Source organism: Convolutriloba macropyga, chromosome 11, assembly GCF_964194025.1.
Source record: "Convolutriloba macropyga chromosome 11, txConMacr16.3, whole genome shotgun sequence".
NCBI classification, from domain to species: Eukaryota; Metazoa; Xenacoelomorpha; order Acoela; family Convolutidae; genus Convolutriloba; species Convolutriloba macropyga.
In genome coordinates this window covers 48,153,906-48,174,236 of record NC_134478.1, presented here as the reverse complement: position 1 = coordinate 48,174,236, position 20,331 = coordinate 48,153,906, and the positions used below count along the sequence as shown (strand labels likewise).

At 35.1% G+C, this 20,331-nt stretch overlaps 1 protein-coding gene across 1 annotated transcript in view; it reads left to right on the top strand.

Moving 5' to 3' along the window:
* Window positions 1-20,331, top strand: part of LOC142349733 (U6 snRNA-associated Sm-like protein LSm8) — a 176,648-nt gene that overhangs the window by 57,097 nt on the left and 99,220 nt on the right. The gene's annotated exons all lie outside the window — the stretch shown is intronic.

The following is a 20,331-nucleotide window of genomic DNA, read 5'->3' as shown; positions in this document are numbered from 1 at the left end:
ATTGGATTGTCCCCCGGCTGAGCCAATGCTGAAATAGATAGCATTTTGAAATTGAATAAACGTTTAAATAAACGTTTAAATAAACATTTAAACAACGTCTGTACACACAAAATAAAGTTAAGGTAATTTTACCTTAAAAACATCCTAACTCACCTTAACTGTTAACTGATCCTAACTTTACCTGAACTTTACCTGAAAAGTTAATGCCTCACTACCTTAAAAAACCTTAAATTTTACTCTAACTTGCATTAAAATTAACTTAATTAATTACCTGAACATTATCATTACCTCAACTTTGCCATAACCAAGCCAGAAATTTACCTTAAAATTAGAATAAGTTAGAGTAAACAATTAAGGTTAGTTAGGGTAAAGTTAGGAAAAATTTACCGCCACAGTTAGGGTAATTATTTACCTTGACTTTTTTAGTGTGTAAAATTGCTTCAGGATTGAATCAGTAAAATATTTAATCTCAAGTCACCAAAAATTTCTGATCCAACTGAGTATCAGTCATTCGTGTTTTCAACACCAGCATAATTTTAGCCCGCAGTGCTTTAAACTAAGATAACTACCTGAGTAACATAACATATTACTCGAAACACGCATTTTGCAATTGTCAACGGTATTCTATCATCATATGAATGCATCGAAGGAGAAGTCCAATCATCTACTTTTGAGTTTATGGAATTCGCTGCTGTTTGAAGCCTTTGCAATAATTTTTGTTTTAATTATTTTTTTTCAATAATTTTTTGAATCAATTTTGTTCAGCAGCTTTCTCAACAAATTTTGTTTTGGAGCTGTTTCAATCAATTCGTTTCCTATTTGTTTTGTGGTGACTTGATTTTAAATTTTTAACGTTTTTTTTCTACAATTTATCAAAAATCGCAACACAAATGACTACCGGTTGTTGTTCAAGAGTAGTATTGAATACACAGGACTCTAGTCCCAAGACGTTTCAGAGCCGAATCGTCACATTCGTGTACTAACTGGAAAACTCATTTCTGAATCAGGATATATGCAGTCCATTTCTTGATTTTTATAAGCATGAGAATTTTTTAATTCTTGATATTGTACTTGACAGATTAAAACTTGGAATTTTTTGTCAGGCTGATATGTTTTTCTGAGAATTTACGCGACATTATGATTTTGGCATGTAGTTCAGAACAAATTCAGAGAAACTAGGTTTTCCTGATTTTTTACTCTGATCATTGTTATTTTTGGTATGATTGATCATGATACTTGGCATATTAAAATACAGAATAAAAGAAAATATGATTCCAGCGCTGACAAAAAGGTGGCGTCAGTCCTAGACGCTATACTCGCACCAATTTTGCACGTCTTTTTTGCTTTTCGATATTTATTCGCATTTTTTTTATGTGCACCCAATTATATACTGCAAAGAATTTGGTTCATAAGTTCATGACTTTCAAAATTCTTCAGATGGTTGACATTTACGGTTTAGCGTTTGGCCAAATGATATGACAAAAAACAATTGCTTTCAATCAGGTTGTTGTGCAGAGTTTTTCCAAAAATTTTCTTTGTCAAAATTTTTCAATTCAGGAACAATTCAGCAACAAATGTTTGTTGAACCAATTTCTGCGCTATCAAATTTTTTTGGCTAGTGAATTTTCTCGGCCTGTATGAGTTACTATTGCGTGATTTCAACAAAAATTTCTGATTAAATAATTTGAACTTGTAAACATTGGTTTTGGTTCTCAAGTAAAGTTTTGGCCGAGACTTGCTAGGTCAAAATACAAGTCTTCAATAATACTTGCCAAATGTAAATTCAAGTCTTCGATAGGACTTGGCAAGTCTAAATGAAAAGTGCCAAAATTAACCAAAAATAGGCCGGATATTATCAAATTTAGCCCAAAATTAGTCGAAAACAGGTCCCAAAAACAGTTATAAAAGCCAAAAAAAATCGTCAAAGGCAGGTCCGCAAAAAACCAAACTTTGCCGTAAAATTACAGAAAATTTTTTTCATGATTTATTACTTTAAGATCTGAAATCTGTGACATCTGCGTCAATGTCAGTCAATTTTAGTCAAAATTGGTCCACAATAGGGATGAATTGGCTGCAAAACGGCTGAAAGCAACCCACAAACATCAAATTGGCCCATTGTTACATCTCAGGGTCCTCTAGTCTCATTTTATATCATTTGTTTTCAGTTTGGAAGCTGTTTGGAATCAAGACCCCAGGATAATGGCTAAAAACTAATCCCGAAAACCTGGCACATCACAAAATTTTTACCTGGAACATTATAAACTTGAAATTGTTATCCAATTTTTGGCCCAGATTTACTAGACTTATGAGACCTGCAATTAGACTGACTCAGTACAGAAAAACGAAAGTAGAATTTAGACTTGCATATTGCTGCTATTGACTTGGAGTTCGTCCGGGTACTTCTTATTTGTTATATTACAAACTGAAATATTAAAAAACGTCATGAAAAAGTTATATTACAAACTGAAAAACACAAAAATTGTCATAAGGAGAATAAATAAATTGGTTGCTGCTTTTGAAGTTCTAGCAGGACGAAGAATTTCAATGCAATATATACTTACATGAGATGAAAGTTTTTACCTTGAATTCAAAAATTATTACAAAATGTAAAGTTTAACTGGAACAGGGTTCGCTAGTTTTTAAATCAAGCTACAAAACGTTGTGATTCTGATAATAATGTAGGTCGACTCACGTTCTTTTTTTCTCGATACTAGATCCACCATAACTATGTGATCTGTTCAATAATAACATGAACCAAATGAATATAAGTGTAACCATACGTTTACCATGATAGACGCATTCCACTGTTGCTGGACTAGAACAAAGTAACCGATCGAGTAAATATAAACTAATTTACGTGAGATTTTTAATGCTTTTCTAAAAAAAATCCTTCTGAGTCACGAGTTTTTTTTTGTTTTTTCCTAATAGCTTCATCAGATTTTTGATTTCCTCCATCTCCTTTCAATGAAGAGCCGAATTTTTAAAAGTTGTTGTAAAACTTACTTTCTGAAAATGTTGTTTCAAAACTGCCGTCAATGTTTTTTCTGGTATTGTGAAGGTTGGGTTTAGGTTGGCCTCCCAGGGAAAGAAATTTCAAGCTCACCAAAGGACAACTTACCTAACCAAAGTGGGTAGAATAAAAACAAACATTTCGAGACAGGCTGATGAAATCCCAATCATTAAACAGTTGATTTGTTGTATTGATAACCATAGTTATGTTATTCAAGTTATTTTTCAATTAAAAATAATCATGCCAAAAAAATCATAAAAAATTGAAACCCATCGGTGAAAAGTAGTAGTTTTATAACTCCATGGATATATCATAGTACGTTAATGCAAAATTAGATATATCTTAAATCTTTTACGGATAAAGCCGGTGAACCTGACTAGCGAATTGTAGAATGATTAACGGTGAATTTAGCGGCAAACTCTGATCAGAATGGCTTTTTTTTACAAAGATTAGATTAGGTTCAATGATTTACCGGTTAAAGATCCATGATTCAAAATGTATATTTGTTCACCTCAAGGCACTTCGATTCCTATATTCTTTTGTGTTGTAGTCTTCAACCAGTTATAAGTCTCTTGGCTTACTCCTAATTAAAACTGGTTGATGAATTGATTGTCTGGATGGATAGAAATTTTTCTGCTGTGGATGGCTTATTTTTTAATTGTTTCCACGATTAACAGAACATGAAAAAAAAATCATCAAAATTGGAAAAATGCCCATCAAATTGCTTCCTGGCCCTAAAATGATATCGCTCGACTATTGCGATTATTACTGTGGTACTTCACTATTTCCGCATTTTTTGTTAGTATTTTTTTAAATCGACTTCTCGAAGCGTACAACACGGATATAGGGAAGATAAGTTTTCAGGTGTCTCAGAGATAGATAGTATGATAGACAATTCACGGTTTTTTTAAATTATTTTATCCAAGCCCGAAAGTTTTGATTGTAATTTCGCATTATTATATTTTCATTTAACCAACATGCTATAAATGCCCAGTGAACCGACACTTGATACATCTTGATCATTAACCTAAAAAAACAACCTTGACGTGTTTCATGGCAAGATAACATCAAAATATGTTCAAACTTGCTAGATCCTTCCATGGGTATTAAAAAACAAGATCTTGGAAAAATAATCAAGAACGATTAACCATGACATGTCAAGACTTACCAATTTTTAACAATTAAAAAGCAACTTTAAACAAGATATGGTACAAATTCATAAGATTAAGCAAGAAGTTTCAATATTTGTCAATTGCCAGAAAACTCAATTCTCGTCAGTTTATTAACCACCAATTGAGCGTACTTTTCTAGTATAATGAAATATTTAAGTGGATGCAAGCTCGGTATGTACACAGGACCGCCACAAGGAAGGCCTTCACTCAGGTCCCAAGAAAAAATAAAAAAAAAACAGATGAAATAAACCCAGCAAAACAAAATAAAGCAACCAAAACTTTTTTACGTGATTAGTATCTTAGTCGTATCCCAGTGACCCCTTTTTATTCTGCGTGTATTGTTGTGGTTTTTGACAAAGTACAACAATGTTCTGTTTGTTTTTGGGGAACAATGTAAAGTCAAATATGCCCATTATTGGGTGTTTCTCACATTTTAATTACGCTGCAAATAACTCAAAGCTGATAAAATCTGGAAAACTGAAAATATTTTCTACATTGTAAAAGTTAAGCCTTGTCAAAGAATAGAAATTGCATTTGATCTACTTTTCGTCCCTTAGTTTTTGAACAAGCGCACAAGTATCCAGTTTCAATTTCTTTTTCGTTGTTTAGTATTTTTTCTGTTTATAGTACTTTGAATCATTTTCTATAATAGAGAGTGTCCAAAACTATTGTTGTTCTACTTTGCCCCAATTTTCAACCGTATAATTGATTCAAAAAAATTTTTTATAAAACTGATTCAAAAACTGTTTTTCTATGTGTCAAGATTTATCAAGATCTTAGCAAGTTACGCCAAGAAAATTTATTGACATGTCTTATAAGATCTTGTCAAGTTCTTACCAAGCTGTTCCAAGAAATTTTTGTCTTTCAAAATTTTGGCGAGATGTTTCAAGTTTTTCAGGAGTTATCAACATCTTACATGACATGGTAAGATGTATCAAGTTTCGTTTCACTGATTTTAAAGATTGGACTTCTACCTGAAGTGTAATAATCTGAAGTGGAGCAAGTTGGCGTGCATTCCATGCCCCCCAATATGTCTGCAGTGACATTCCATTGCTGTGAAGTGGAAACTGTAACTACCATAGTGGTATCTGTGATGGAAATCAGGGAAAGAGTCACTGTGCAGACACCTGACAAAAGACAGCACATACTAAAAATTCAAAAATTAAGCTCAATTATTTTATCTAAAATGAACACTTGAAGAATTTAAATGCTGAAAAAGTTTTTACCTGTCTTCAAATGTTTCCCAATCGGAAGTTTTGAATAAGACCACCTTTTTTTGCGGTTAACTTTAAGGAAAAACTGTCAAAGCCCTTATGTTTTACAGTTATGATTGTTTGACTTCCTAAAAATGCAGAAAACGGTCTTTTGTTTTCTCAAGTTTCCCCGGACTAAACGTCAAGTCTTGATCAGTACTGATTCAGTGAAATTGCAAGTCTTGGATGATTACTGTATCATAGCTCTGATCATGTCACTTGGAACGTCTTAAGTCTGTGTAAGTCTTGAGTCAAGTCTTGGCCAAGACTTGACAAGACTTGCGCAAGTCTTGGCCAACACTTGACAAGTATTGAGCAAGTCTTGGCGAAGACTTGCCGAGTCTTTGATCAAGTATTGAGCACAGTTTTTATTGTTGGTTTGCTGTCGTTTTGTAACGAAAGAAGATTGCCACCATTTACAGTGGTCTGCATAAAAACGCTTCAAAGTGGAAAAAGAATCGCAAGACAACACCAGCACTTCCTCAAACTTCACTTGATAGAGAATCAAAAAAACTCTGATATCGCTCTATGATACCAGTTATGGCCACTTTTTTCTGCCTTTTGAAAAAAACGTGGTTTCGGGGTGAATATATAGGACATTTTAAATTGGTATATGCTCAATTCAAAAACAGCTCGGTCAGATTAGCAAATTTCTCTTGAAAAATTTTTTTACAAATTTTCGCTAATTTTGAAATGCAATAACGATAAACCATTTCGTCTTAAAACTCTGCTTTTCCTAACTGCTCAATAAACAAGAGTTGCCAAGTATTGGTCAAGACATGACTCAAGACTTGCCACGACTTAAACGGGAGTTGACTGAAGACTTGCCGAGTCTTGGCCAAGACTTGACTTAGACTTGACAAGTCTTGAGCAAGTCTTGACACGTCGTCACAAGCCCTAAATCTTGAGATAATATGCGATCGGTGCTGATTTATCAACTCAAGACGTGTATTTCAATTGAGAGGTACTGATCAAGACGCTTTATTCTGGGTTTTGACCTCATTTGGGCCTCCGTCTCCAATGGTTATTTTTGAATAGTTGTTTTAAAATCCGGAGAGAGTTCCAAAAAACTGTTTCGAAACTCTGAAAAAATCATTTGAACGCATTTTCTCACCCTGTAAAAAAATTTTGATACACTCTAATTTGAATTGTACTGAGATGAGGAAAATCTTACATAGATTTTGGCTTTATATTCCATGCGCAGTCTTGTAACTTTGAACATCGTTGAATTTCAAAAACTTTGTTTGTTTAAGTGTAGGAGCCAATATTTTGACAAGATGTCTTCCAGAAGTTAACAAAGACAGTGCAAAAGATTTGAAAGTGTACAAATTCAAGGGATTTTTTTTATAATACCTGGTAACAGATTGACAGATCACCTATGAGGTGGGTTTCTTATCAAAAAAATTGACGTTTCAATTTCATGAAAGATTTATTCAAATTTCGTAAAAATTGCAACGATTTGGATGCCACTGAAAGTCGTCCAAAATAGTTTATTTAAAGCATCTGGAGACCTGGTATAGGGACGTCTAATTTTAAACGGCAAATCCAAACTTAAAAAAACTGCCGACGCAGAGCACAATTGTGATCAACGTTCTTGTATGGGCTTTGTTGTTTCTACTGAAGCTAAATAAAGATTCTAGACTAAATTTTACAAAAGAGCCATCATATCAACTTCATTCATAATAATCCTATATAATCAAAAGTAATTAATTAAGGATATTTAGGTGTTTCATTTGATAAGAACTAATGTCTGACCCACCTGCTGGAAAAATAGAAAAGGATTGAACATGGTTCAGAAGTCTTGGTAGAGGTCACCATAGATGATTATTTAATGAAACCAAAACATGCAAACTTCTGATCAGAGGCAGAGGGTGCTACCAGTTCGTTTTTCTCTATCGTTCTGCAAAGTTAAAGCAAAAACTTACGAATGCAAGACCACTAAATGTTTCTTTATTCCCTTTTACTTGTTTGAGCAAAAGAGTATCAAATATTTTAATGCTCTTCTTTTTGCAACCAAAGGCTGTTAATAAATACCTACGTTCATTCATTTTTTGGGGGTTTTCTGGAAGCTCAAAGATTTCAATTATGCGACGCTGCTATATATTTGTCTGATTTAGAACGGCTTACATTTAAGTCTCTTATTTGAATTTTTTTAATTCAAAGTAGTCTTAGCAGTTCTGTGGATTTTGGAGACTGTTAACATGATACTAGACGGATTCGAACTGAAATCAATCTGTACCTCATTTTAGATTGAAGTCACAATTGTGGCTGTTTAAGCAACCTTTAAAATTATATTACAGAAATTATACAAATCACCTATGATCGGGTATTCATCCCGGGAGCCATATAAGACATTGTATGATGACGGGGATAATTGTTTGATCATCAGGTCCTTTAACCAAGAACTGGATTGTTTTTTTCTATTAATTTGATCCCTTTTTTAAAAGTGTTTTTTTGTAATTAAAATCAGACAACCAGTAAACACTTTAATTTTTCAGTCGATTTACTAAAAACGCGTTCAAATGAAGGGATTTTTTTCTCTATCCTTTTCTTGCTTCCTTTTTGTTTAATTTTACGAAGCATTTGATGACGAACCTTTTTACAGTACTGAATGAAATTTGTTTCATAGTGCACATTTTTTGAAGTATTTCTGTTCTATATTGCAAGAAAATCAAAAGTAATCGTCTGAGAATTAAAATAGAACAAAGAAAAGAAAAGTTTCTAATTTTTTCAAGTTAACTTGCTAAGACTTTGACTTGACTAGTCTTAAGCAAGATTTGACACGTCGTCACAAGTCTTAAATCTTGAGATAATATGCGATCAGTGCTGATTTATCAACTCAAGACGTGTATTTCAATTGAAAGGTACTAATCAAGACGCTTTGTTCTGGGTTTTGACCTCATTTGGGCCTCCATCTCCAATGGTTATTTTTGAATAGTTGCTTTAAAATCCGGAGAGAGGTCCAAAAAACTTTTTCGAAACTCTGAAAGAATCATCTGAACGCTTTTTCTCACACTGTAAAAAGAATTTGGGTACACTCTAATTTGAATCGTACTGAGATGCGGAAAATCTTACGTAGATTTTGGCTTCATATTCCATGCGCAGTCTTTTAATTTTCAATATCGTTCAATTTCAAAAACTTGGTTTGTTTAAGTGTAGAAGCCAATATTTTGACAAGATGTCTTCCAGAAGTTAACAAAGACAGTGCAAAAGATTTGAAATTGTACAAATTCAAGGGAATTTTTTTTATATTATCTGGTAACAGATTGAAAGATCACACATGAGGTGTGTACTTTATCAAAAAAAAATTGACGTTCCATTTTCATGAAAGATTTATTCATGTTTCGTGAAAATTGCAACGATTTGGATGTCATTGAAAGTCTTTCAAAATATTTTATTTAAAGCATCTGGAGAACTGGCATAGGGACGTCTAATCTTAAACGGCAAATCCAAACTTAAAAAAACTGCCCATGCAGAGCAAAATTGCGATCAACGTTCTTGTATGGGCTTTGTTGTATCTACTGAAACTAACTAAAGATTCTAGACTAAATCTTACAAAACAGCCATCATATCAACTTCATTCATAATAATCCTATATAATCAAAAGAGCTTAAATTTAATTAAGGAAATTTAGGTGTTTCATTCGATAACAACTAATGTCTGACCCACCTGCTGCAAAAATAGAAAGGGATTGAACTTGCCCAGGTTTTGGTCCAGACCCAAATTGAGCTATGATCAGACCCAATCGAGCGCACACCCCTGTGTTCCCAGACCAAAATTACAGGGTCTGGAAAGCGGTTCGAGCGCACAATAGTCTGGACCATGGTCTGATTTCGGTCTGATCAGAGGTCAATTCGGTCTGGACGGTCTGATCATAGTCTGGACCATGGTCTGGGTTTGGACTGATCAGTGGTCAATTCGGTCTGGAAGGTCTGATCACAGTCTTTATAGTCTGGACCATGGTCTGGGTTCGTTCTGATCAGAAGTCAATTCGGTCTGGAAGGTCTGATTTCGAGTGCATTATTTTTTCATTTTTTTGTTTTTTTTTATTTTGGGATGCTGGCTCTGCCAAGAGGCAACAATAAAGCAGCGTTCCGGTCAGAGACTCATTTAAAGTCCGATGACTCTGATCAGAAACAAGGAGTCCAGCTGATAGCAAATGCCGGTCCCCTCAAGAGGAAATTTTGATTACCTGAAGACCACGACGTTTCTTGTGGAAAACTGTCTAAGTTCATCCATTGAGTCGGAAATATGAACTAAGGTGTATGGTAAATAAAATTTTTTTCTCAACAGTTAGGTTTCAATTTTCATTAGCAATATTTTCAGAATAGGGTTTTCCTTAGCTGATTTTAATACTGCAAACACCAGTTTTTATGAAATGAATATATTATAGCAAAATTAAGAGATTTGTTCATAATTAAAATCTTTCTCTGATCAGACTATTTTTAGCGCACTTGAGTCTGATCATAGTCTGATTAAGGTCTGAGCAATGGCCTGAAATTGAGTCTCGACCATGGTCTGAAGATGGTCTGATCATAGTCTGTTTATAGTCTGGACAATGGTCTGAATTTGGGTCTGATCATAAGCGCACTATAGTCTGGACAGTGGTCTGGGTTCGGTCTGATCAGAGGACATTTTGGTCTGGAAAGTCTGATCAGAGATCATTTTGGTCTGGATGGTCTGATCAGAGGTAACTTTGGTCTGGAAAGTCTGATCAGAGGTCATTTCAGTCTGCATAGTCTGATCATAGCTCAATTTGGGTCTGGACCTAAACCTGGGTGGTTCAGAAGTCTTGGTAGAGGTCACCTTAGATGATGATTTAATGAAATCAAAACACGCAAACTTCTGATCAGAGGGTGCTACCAGTTCGCTTTTCTTTATCATTCTGCAAAGTTAGAACAAAAACCTACGAATGCAGGAACACTAAATGTTTCTTTAATTCCTTTCACTTGTTTGAGCAAAAGAATATCAAATATTTTTATGCTCTCCTTTTTGCAACCAAAGGCTGTTAATATTTACCTACGTTCATTGAAGTTTTTCTGGAAGCTCATAGATTTTGATTATGCGACGCTGCTATATATTTATCTGATTTAGAACGGCTGACGTTTAAGTCTCTTATTTGTAATTTTTTAATTCAAAGTATTCTTAGCAATTCTGTGGATTCTTAGCAAGACTGTTAACCTGATACTGGACTGATTCGAACTGAAATCAATCTGTAACTTACTTCAGAATGAACGTCAAAATTGTGGCTGTTTAAGCAACCTTTAAAAACATATGACAAAAATCATGCAAATCACCTATGATCGGGTATTCATCCCGGGAGTCATATATGACATTGTATGATTACCGGTATCATTGTATGATCATCAGCTCCTTTAACCAAGAACTGGATTGTTTTTTTTTCTATCAATTTGATCACTTTTTAAAAAGTTTTTTTTTTGCAATTAAAATCAGACAACCAATAAACAATTTCATTATTCAGTTGATTTACTGAAAACGCATTCAAATAAAGAGATTTTTTTCTCTATCCTGTTCTTGCTTCCTTTGTGCCTGATTTTACGAAGCATTTGATGACGAACATTTTTACAGCACTGAATGAATTTTGTTTCATTGTGAAGTGCAAAGTTTTTGAAGTATATCTGTTCTATATTGCAAAAATATCAAAAGTAATCGTCTGAGAATTAAAATAGAACAAAGAAAAGAAATATGTTTCTAAATTTTTCAAGTTAGCTTGCTTTTTTTATAAAAAATTTTATTGATTTTTTTTATTTTAGAAGGAACCTTGTTTTGCAGAAGTTCCTTGATGGCTCTGGAAGTTGTTTGAGAACAGTAATTACTTGATTTTTTGTGTTAATTTTTGACGTCTTTAATATGAATGAACAGTTTGGTTTTTGAGTTTTCAAAAGCTAATGAATTTATTTCACTGGACAATAGCTGTGGAACAGTTAAAGGGATGCGCTTTTGTATTTTTTGGCATCCGAATTGGGGGCTTCACAAATTTTTGTTGGATTGAAAAATTACATTTCGTGCAGTTAGCAGTCTTTTTTCGGAAAATATTTTATGGCTCGTTTGTCAGGCTTTCTGATTGGACTGGTTGTTAAAAGCACTCTTGCTTGATTTATAATTAAGTTACACCGTATTTTCTATAATTGTTCGTTTTTGATAACTTGTAATGTTCAGTTGTACAACAATACAAAAAACAAAATTGGGCGTTTTGTAATCCTAATCCAACAAGAAACAATGTCAAGTGGTTAGCGGACTAGGTAATCTAAATGTAAATTGGCGGTAATTTTTTCAACGGTAGTATTTTTTCTACACATTTTTCATCGCAATTCTTAAACTAGTCCCGTTCGATCACCCACGCAGGAAATACTCACATTGTATTGTCGCAGTAAGCAGCACCGTTATGTCCAATAAAGACATCAGTTCAGATTCCCTCTTCGTCCAACATTTAACACTAATCATGCGCGTGTGAGGAGCTAGTCGTTCTAAATAACAGTTTAACAAAACAAAATGGCCAAAATGGCTGGCTTTAAATAGATTTAGTTTACTTTGGCATCAAAAAAAATTCTGTCAAAGCAATGCAAACTGCCTTTGACTGCTTAAGTTTACCTAGAGAAGCGCGTGTTTATTTATCTAAAAACAATAATTTTTCATGCATTTGCCTTTGAGAAATTTTTGGGAAAAATACTGGAACAAATTGATACAATATTGATCCCAACGAAAAAGAAAAATATTTTTTTAAAAATAAGTCAATTACAAGCAAGGTTTGCGTCCGACGAGTTTGCGTCTGATCTTCCGATTTCACTTATCCGCATTCTTGGTCCATGTACGCATGAAATGAAATAGAGATAGTAAGCTTTTTAAATAATATATGAGCGATTTCAATGTTAGGAAACGAGATTTTTGTGAAATAATAAAACAATTAAAAAACATCAGAAACAGTAACGTTTATTTTTTGCTTTTAGTAGCCGCAACATCTTTTCCGCCTGCTGTTATTATATTTAAGAATTCGAAGAAGTTGCGTGTTAAGGGGTCACAGAATATTTTTGTTTTGGAGGACGTGTTCGTTAACCGCGTTTTGTGGTTTGAGCGCGTCAATGATCTGTTGAAAACAATTCTCAGATAAACCAGAGCAGAGAAACCAGCAACAGGATTCTAATCAAAATTTTAATCATCGTGGTGTAATAGGTTTTCTCTGTCTGTATTTTACTAGGAACAATTACAATCATGTCAATTTATACCCTGTTTAGATAAAGAAAACAATCATAGTAAAGAAAGATTTTCGGCAAAAGTTATGATTTGCCCGACTTGGTATTCTTCTTTATTAAATAAAATGGACTTCAAAAGACATAAATTCTACTGAACCAGCAACAACTGCTGAAAAAAACTATTAGAAACAGATGATAAAACTACTCAAGTTCGTTCTCATATCTGTTTTCGAATCTTTTTAACCTTACGAAAGATTCAACTCCTTCCATATGTTTTCATAAGCAATCTGTCACATTCTCGGTCCGTGTCATTCCCGTTCATCAGTTACACGTTCTGGTGCTACCATTTGTGCAATAGAGTGCCTTCGTAAATATTCTGAAGCGCCCCGTTGATGTCGTCCGCGGACTTTGTTGGCTCCGGAACATCCAGATACTCAAATGCTATCACTTCGAAAATTCTGAAAACTAAAAGAAACAAGGAGAACATACAGCGCATGCAATGGAAGTCGTTGAATTTATGTTTTGAAAGCTCAACATATATTTACAGAAGTTTCAAAAAAAATCTGGAACTTGTGGAATTGTTGAGCTGTTCTTGAAAATTGTTCAATTTCAAATCCAATTAAACTCAAATGAATTTGCAGCTAATCTAATCGGTTATTCTGACCGTGCAATTCTGTCGTACAGAAATCGTGTTCTGTAGTAGCCACTTGATTTGCTAGGCGAATTGCCAAAACCGATTTCTTGTGTATTCGCGACGCGAATTCACACTTATCTTTGTTAGATGAATTAACTCTAATCGCTGATAAGTTTTCAATGGTATTCGCTCTGCGAATACAGGTTTTAGTGCTAGTCTAGTGATTCGCTTAGCGAATATCAATTTAATGTAGCTCTTTTAGTCTGAGCGTTTTGCGGAGCAAAATTCGGATAAAAGAGATTCAACTGAAAACTGTATTAGATTTAGCGAGAATGAAATTCAGAATTTCACCCAGAGTTTGATCATCGATTTGATCATGCAACATTAACAACTAAAAAGGAAATTGGCGGCAAAACAGTAAGGTAGACAACGTGGACATACAATGTATCTTAATTTTAAGTAAACAAATTGAAAAAGGCATGAACGTCAACATTTTATCTTCAAATTGAAAGTGAATAAAGTTAACTGTGAAATTGAACTAGAAAAAGAACTGAAATAGAATTAAATAAGGTTAAGGATTTTACCGTCGCAAATGATACCAAGAAATGTTAATCTGTACCACTTTCCCCTCAGCAAAATAAACAAGACGAAGTACTGTTTATAACAAAAGATTAATACTTATTGTACTGGTTAATTTAATAATACAAAAGTGTTTTCTGGCAATGATACAAAAGTTTATGATCAGTCCGTATCGGAACCTGAAGCTCTTTCCTCCTCGCGAACCGTCATGCTGGTTTCTGGAATTTCATAGTTGAGGGAGACGTAATATTGAGTCGGGTACTGCTGATCAGGTGAACACGTTCCCACCTGGAAATCCGATGGTTCTGTAACTTGATTACGAGCAGCGGTATTCCTAATTGTGATGTTGTAGTTTTGTTCTTTCTTCCATCATTTTGCGTGATGGTGCTCTGCTTGCCATCAGATTTGGGGAGCAAGTTTTAGTGAATGCAATAGACTCATCTGATTCAGTGATCGATGGCGATGATATTCTGCGTTTTTGTTATGGTTGAGTGGTTGTTGTAGCTCTCATAGCTGCCTTACGTTTCGGCCAACTTGGTGGTTCCACAATTACAATTAAAGTTTGTGGAAGCAACTGTCAGAAATCAGTTGTTGTCTCCGATGGTGGTTTTGGCGGCGCGGGTACGACTAACTTTTTCGGTTTGGTTGGCATTCTCACTTGCAGTGGTTGAGACTTGTTAGACTTCATAGGCGAGACACAACTGGTATTGTCGTTGATGCGTCTCTGTTTTATTTTCAGGTCGCCTTCATTTTTCCGTTTGGTGTTATTCGCATGTCGATTGATTAGTTCTTCCGTGGTCTTCCCCGTTGGGCTTTTTGGTTTGCGCTCCGCGTAACATTTCAGGTCTATTTGTCTTTCAGATTAGTGCCAAATTTTGCAGGGTCTGAAATCCTAATTGTGACCTCTCTCTTGCCTGGCTCTTTGATTATGGAAGTATGACCATTGAATTTGATCACTGATGATCTTGGTGCCAGTATTTCCTACAGCCAGTGTAAACTTGTCTTGGATCTTTTTGATTTGGACTTCTCTGCGGCCAAATTAAGCGTCAATGATGCCCCTGATCTTAGCACTGGCAATCCGATACCTGGATGGCGAATAGTACGAGGTTCTTCATCTGGATCCTCTTTGCAACGTTTTCTAGCATCTTTTCTAATATTATCCCGCTGGTTTTCAAACTCAACATCACTTCTGGTCTCGTCATCACACTGCTCTTCTGATATCAGTTCGTCCCAGCATACTGTCTCCAGGTGTAAATTTTTATTTAAAATTTAAAATTTTTGTTAAAGTATTAGGATTAGTTTCAGTTGAAAATTTGCTTAAAGGTGCATTGTCCTTTCGTCCAAAGTGCGCCTCCAATGACGAAAGATTTATTGTCTTTTGACAACATATACAAAGTTGATAAATAATTGAATTTATTGACGCTTTCAAATTAAAGTTGCTTTGTGCCGCGTTTTGATTACAAGCTAATTGACTATTGATTGTTTGAAATAGCCTCTCAACTAAACCAATCACTTTGTGATCGTGTATTGGAGCCTGAATTAACAGTATATAATTTTGACTACAAAAAGCATTAATTTGCTGAACGATTTGACAGTGTGCTTGATCTAATTTTGACGTACGAGGAATGCCATGCAACAAGTAATCTCGAAGAAATTTCAATATATTTTGCGCATTTGCTCTGTCAAATACTTCTGCTGTTGGAAATTTAGAGAAACGGTCTATACATGCATGTAAATAAACCTCTTGATTTTTCTTTTATAGATTGGTCGACCAAAATCTATTTGAATTTCTTCATTGAGTATTTTACATAATTTTAGTGCTTCCTTTCTACTAGAGGGTATGATAGACTTTAAATTTTTACCAATCTTGACGCAGGGATTACACTTGGTCGTCTTAGAGAGGAGATCCCGTTGCATTAAAGGCCACCATGCGTGCACCACCATATCTGTCATTCCCCAACTCCCGGGATGTTTGGCATGGATGGCTTCGACATACACATCTTTGATGGAGTTGGGAATGGCGAGTTGATATTCCACACAAACACAACCATTCTTCACATGGAGGTCTTTCCAGTAGCTTTGGAAGTATGGACTTATTTGGCGGCAGCGATCATCGTTCCCGGTATTGATACAGTCCCTAATCTCTTTGAGTATGTCATCTTTCGATGACAGGCTGTCCATGAGGGTACTCGAACAATTCTTCGAAAGTGCAAAGTTGAATGCATCCGTGTACAGGTCAACACTGGTTGAGTTGGTGACATTAGTAGTGTTCTTCCCCGGTGTTGAGGGTGTTACTGGCCCGGATGATGCTGCTGATGGGCCGGCTTCATCTGCGAAGCGAATTTTTGACGGTGTTGCTTGGTTGATTTGAGATCGCGTTTCTTGATTTGACTGTGGCATCTTTAGCACTGTTTGGAAGGATTTAGCAATTCGCTTAAAATTTCAGGAAAATTTTTTCAACTGTTCTGTAGAGCGATTAAAGGCAAAAAGCGAGTTTGGAATGTGGGTTGTCTCGTTTGTGGTAGAAGAATGACAGTAATTTGGTGGTAATTCTCTAAAAGTGTTGTCATTTTTTCTAATTTCCGATTATTCGCGATTTCGCGGTGCAAATTCACTGCTTAATTTGTCGCTGGAATTTAATTTATTTTCGTCCATTTTAATAAGCGTATTTCGCTCCGCGAAATCCGTATAATTTTTTCGTATTTAGCAAAAAGCGTTTCGCGCTGCGTTTAGTAGCGTCTAATTCAACAACTATAAATTACTCGCCGTAAGTCGAGATATTTACAGCTTTTTGCTGTGGTTCACGTGAAATGTAATCTACTAACCCCATTTTTGAAGCAGAGAGATGATCGACCGAAAATCAAACGGTAATAGACGATCAACCCGTCAAGTAAGGCGACTATTATCAGATTTTGTGGCTCTATTTTCTCTCATTATGGACAATAATGCTCTATGATCCGTTATGACAGTGAAAGGTTTACCGTAGAGATAAAATTTAAAATGTTCATTAGACCAAACTACTCCCAATAGCTCGAGTTCATTGATACTATACCGGTCTTCAACGGACTTCAAGAAACGCGAGGCGAATGCTACTGTATGCCAGATATCTGGAGTTTGCTGCTCGAGCGGTCAACCCAAACCTTTTCTAGATGCGTCACATTTAATTCGAGTTTCAAGGTCGGGATTAAAATGTTTGCTTTCTGTTACTTCTGCAATTTTTTTCAAGTTATGTTAAAGTGTTGTTGATGCTCATGGGTCCAAACAAATTTAGTATTTTTCTTTAATAACGGTTGAAGGGTGTGGCAAATTTGAGAAAAATTAGGTATAATTTTACCTAAGCGTTGAACAGATACCTTACAAGATTGCAACTTTTTAAATAGGTTTTTGTAGGTGATGTGAGTTGTTGAATTGTAGCGGTTTTAATTGATAATGGAGTTATCTTGATTGCGTGATATGGTGACCCAGCCATTCAATTTGATCTTCTGCGAAATGACAATTAGCATAATTGATGCGAAGATTTTCTTGATCGAGTTTAATTAAAAATTTTCTCACAAGATCTAAATGATCATCAATTCGATCTCTACTCTTTATTAACAATTCGTCCAGAAAACAAAATGTATTATTTAGACCGGCTAGCTTACAATCTATAGCTTTCAGAATTTCGGCCAGCAAATCAGTCAACCCATAGAAGCGTATTTGGAACGATAAGTGCCTGTCATATCACCGCTGACAATATTGAAATTGCAAGGGCGAGCCATATCAGTGTGAAGATTTAGTTGACTGTTTGCGTATTGCAAATCTAATGTTGTAAAATAAGTTGTGTGTTGCGGCGTGTCTCTGTCTGAGAAATAGTTTGAATTAGCGAATCAATATTGGGCTTTTGATATTTATTCTTGTGAATTGCTCTATTTAGAAGTTTTGAATTCAAATCTCTTCTGATTGCATGATCTTTTTAGACTCTAATGACAATCGGTTAAATGAAGAATTCATCAGAACTGTTGGATAACTTTTCAATATGTCCTTCATTTAGCATTTTTTATGCTCAATTTTTACTTTCGGTGGTAGATGAATGGGCACATTTCTTCCCTTTTTTTGAATTACTCGATAGTTTTTGTGAAATGTTGAGGTGATCGTGTGATGCTTAGATTTTTCAATTGGCAAGATTCGGTCCGGATATTCTTTTGCTAGTGATTGTTTTAACACATAAGGTGTTTCAATTGCATTTACTTCAATTTTTCGACAAGGTTTTTGTGAAACTGTTATTCCAAGTTGATCGAACAAATCTCGTCCTATGATGGCTCGAAAACCGTTTTGTTTTGGGATTTTTCAATGATTACAACATTTTGCTGATTTCAGAGTTCCTAATGTTTACACAATATCATTTGAGAAAGATTAAATTCAAGTGTTTTTTTTCTCTGACCATTGTGCTTGAATGCAATTGAAAATTATTTGTTTAGCGAGTGACATATTTTTTATAGTACATCCACTGCCGGAATTGAGGAGCAAATGGCGGTCTGTGTTGCCAATTATTATTGTCATGTTTTGCAGAGCTATTGGGGTGGGATTAATATGTTCTATAATTGCAACATAATTGTCGTCTGACGAATCGTATTCAGAATTATATTGTTCATTATAGTTTATGAAATTCAAATTTTGATTTTCTAATTGTTCTGTGTTCTCTAAATTTTGGACATTATTGATGCGTTTACTTTGTTGAGAATTTTTAGATATATTCTTTTTCCGACATTTCTTTGCAACATGATTGAGCAGGCCACAATTATTACATTTCTTAACCAATGCATGGCAAATCTGACAATGCGTTTGTGTCCAATTATGTCCACAACTTCTACATAGACCGATTTATTTGCGATTTAATGTAGTTCTGTTTGTCTGGATCACTCGAGCATTCGCGCAGCGAAATCGATTGAACTGTTGTATTACATTGACTCCGCTGCTGTTGTTGAAAGACAAAATTGCTAATTTTGACGGCCCATCTCCATGTTCACAGCAATGCTAAGAGCTATTTCGGGTTCTACTGTGTCTCTTAGAATCTCGCGTTGTATATCGTCATCAAGCATGTTGGTGATGAAAATATCCCGAATGGTCGCCTCCTCGCGATTTTCAAAATCACAATTCTCTGCCAGTTCCTTGAGAACACTATAGAATTAATCCATTGTTTCGCCCTTCTTTTGTTTTCTAGGGAAAAAGACATAGCGATCAAAAGTGATATTTTTAGGCGGATTGAAAGCTATTTCCAGCATTTCCCAAAGTTTCAGAGTTGAAAGATCGTAAAAATTGTCGTGTAGAAATTTCTGCGTCAAGAGACGACGTTCTTCAGTTCCGATGCTAAGTTAGAGAACGGAGACACATTGTTTGTCACATGGTGTCCACGGTATTTCGCCACACAGAATGCCTGCTTCAGTTAATTTTAGTTCCCATTGAAGTTTAAACTGATTATTACGAATTTGACAATCTCGTTCTGTATGTTCAGTTGCATCCTCGATAGCAATTTCATATTTTGGTTTGGGTGGAAGTCTAACGTAATCGGTTTTGTTTGAAGCAAAGTGTCTGACGTTATATTTTCTTTTGCGAGAATGGCCAGTTCGACTTGAATTCACCTTTTTTCCCATCGTATCGGTGGGTCTGATATTAGCTTTTTCCCAAAAGGGTTCGATTGAGAGTGGAGTCTTGCGAGATTCGCGGGCTGACTGCGCCACGTCGTACAGAAATCGTGTTCTGTAGTAGATGGTTGATTTGCTCGGCGAATTGCCAAAATTATTTGTTCCTATTTTCGTGCGTGTTCGCAACGCGAATTCACCTTTTTTTGTTATTTGAATTAATTCTATTCGCTGATAACTTTTCAATGGTAATCGCTCTGCGAATATAGGTTAGGTTTTTTTGTTAGTCTAGTGATTCGCTCAACGAATATCAATTTAATGTAGCTCTTTTAGTCTGAGCATTTTGCGGAGCGAAATTCGGATAAAACTTAAAACTGTATTAGGTTTAGCAAGAATGAAATTCGGAGTTTAACCAAGAGTTTGATCATCAATTTGATCATGCAACATTTACAACTAAAAAGGAAATTGGCGGCAAAACAGTAAGGTAGACAACGTGGACAGGCAATGTATCACGATTTTAAGTATACAAATTGAAAAAGGCGTGAACGACAGTATTTGATCTTCAAAATTGGAAGTGAATAAAATTAACTATGAAATCGAACTATAAAAAAACTCACTTAGAATGAAATAAGGTTAATGATTATAGCGCCGCAAAATGATACCATTAAATGTCCATCTATACCACAAATTCATTGAAAAAACCAAAATTTTCGTTTAAAGACGTTCTATAAAGATATGCGTTATTGAGTGACTACTGTAACGTATTATTTTTCAAACTGCAATTTTTCATTAGGCGCAGGCTTTAGATTTAAATCGATGGCTACATCAGAAAATATGACCCACAATTTCTTGAC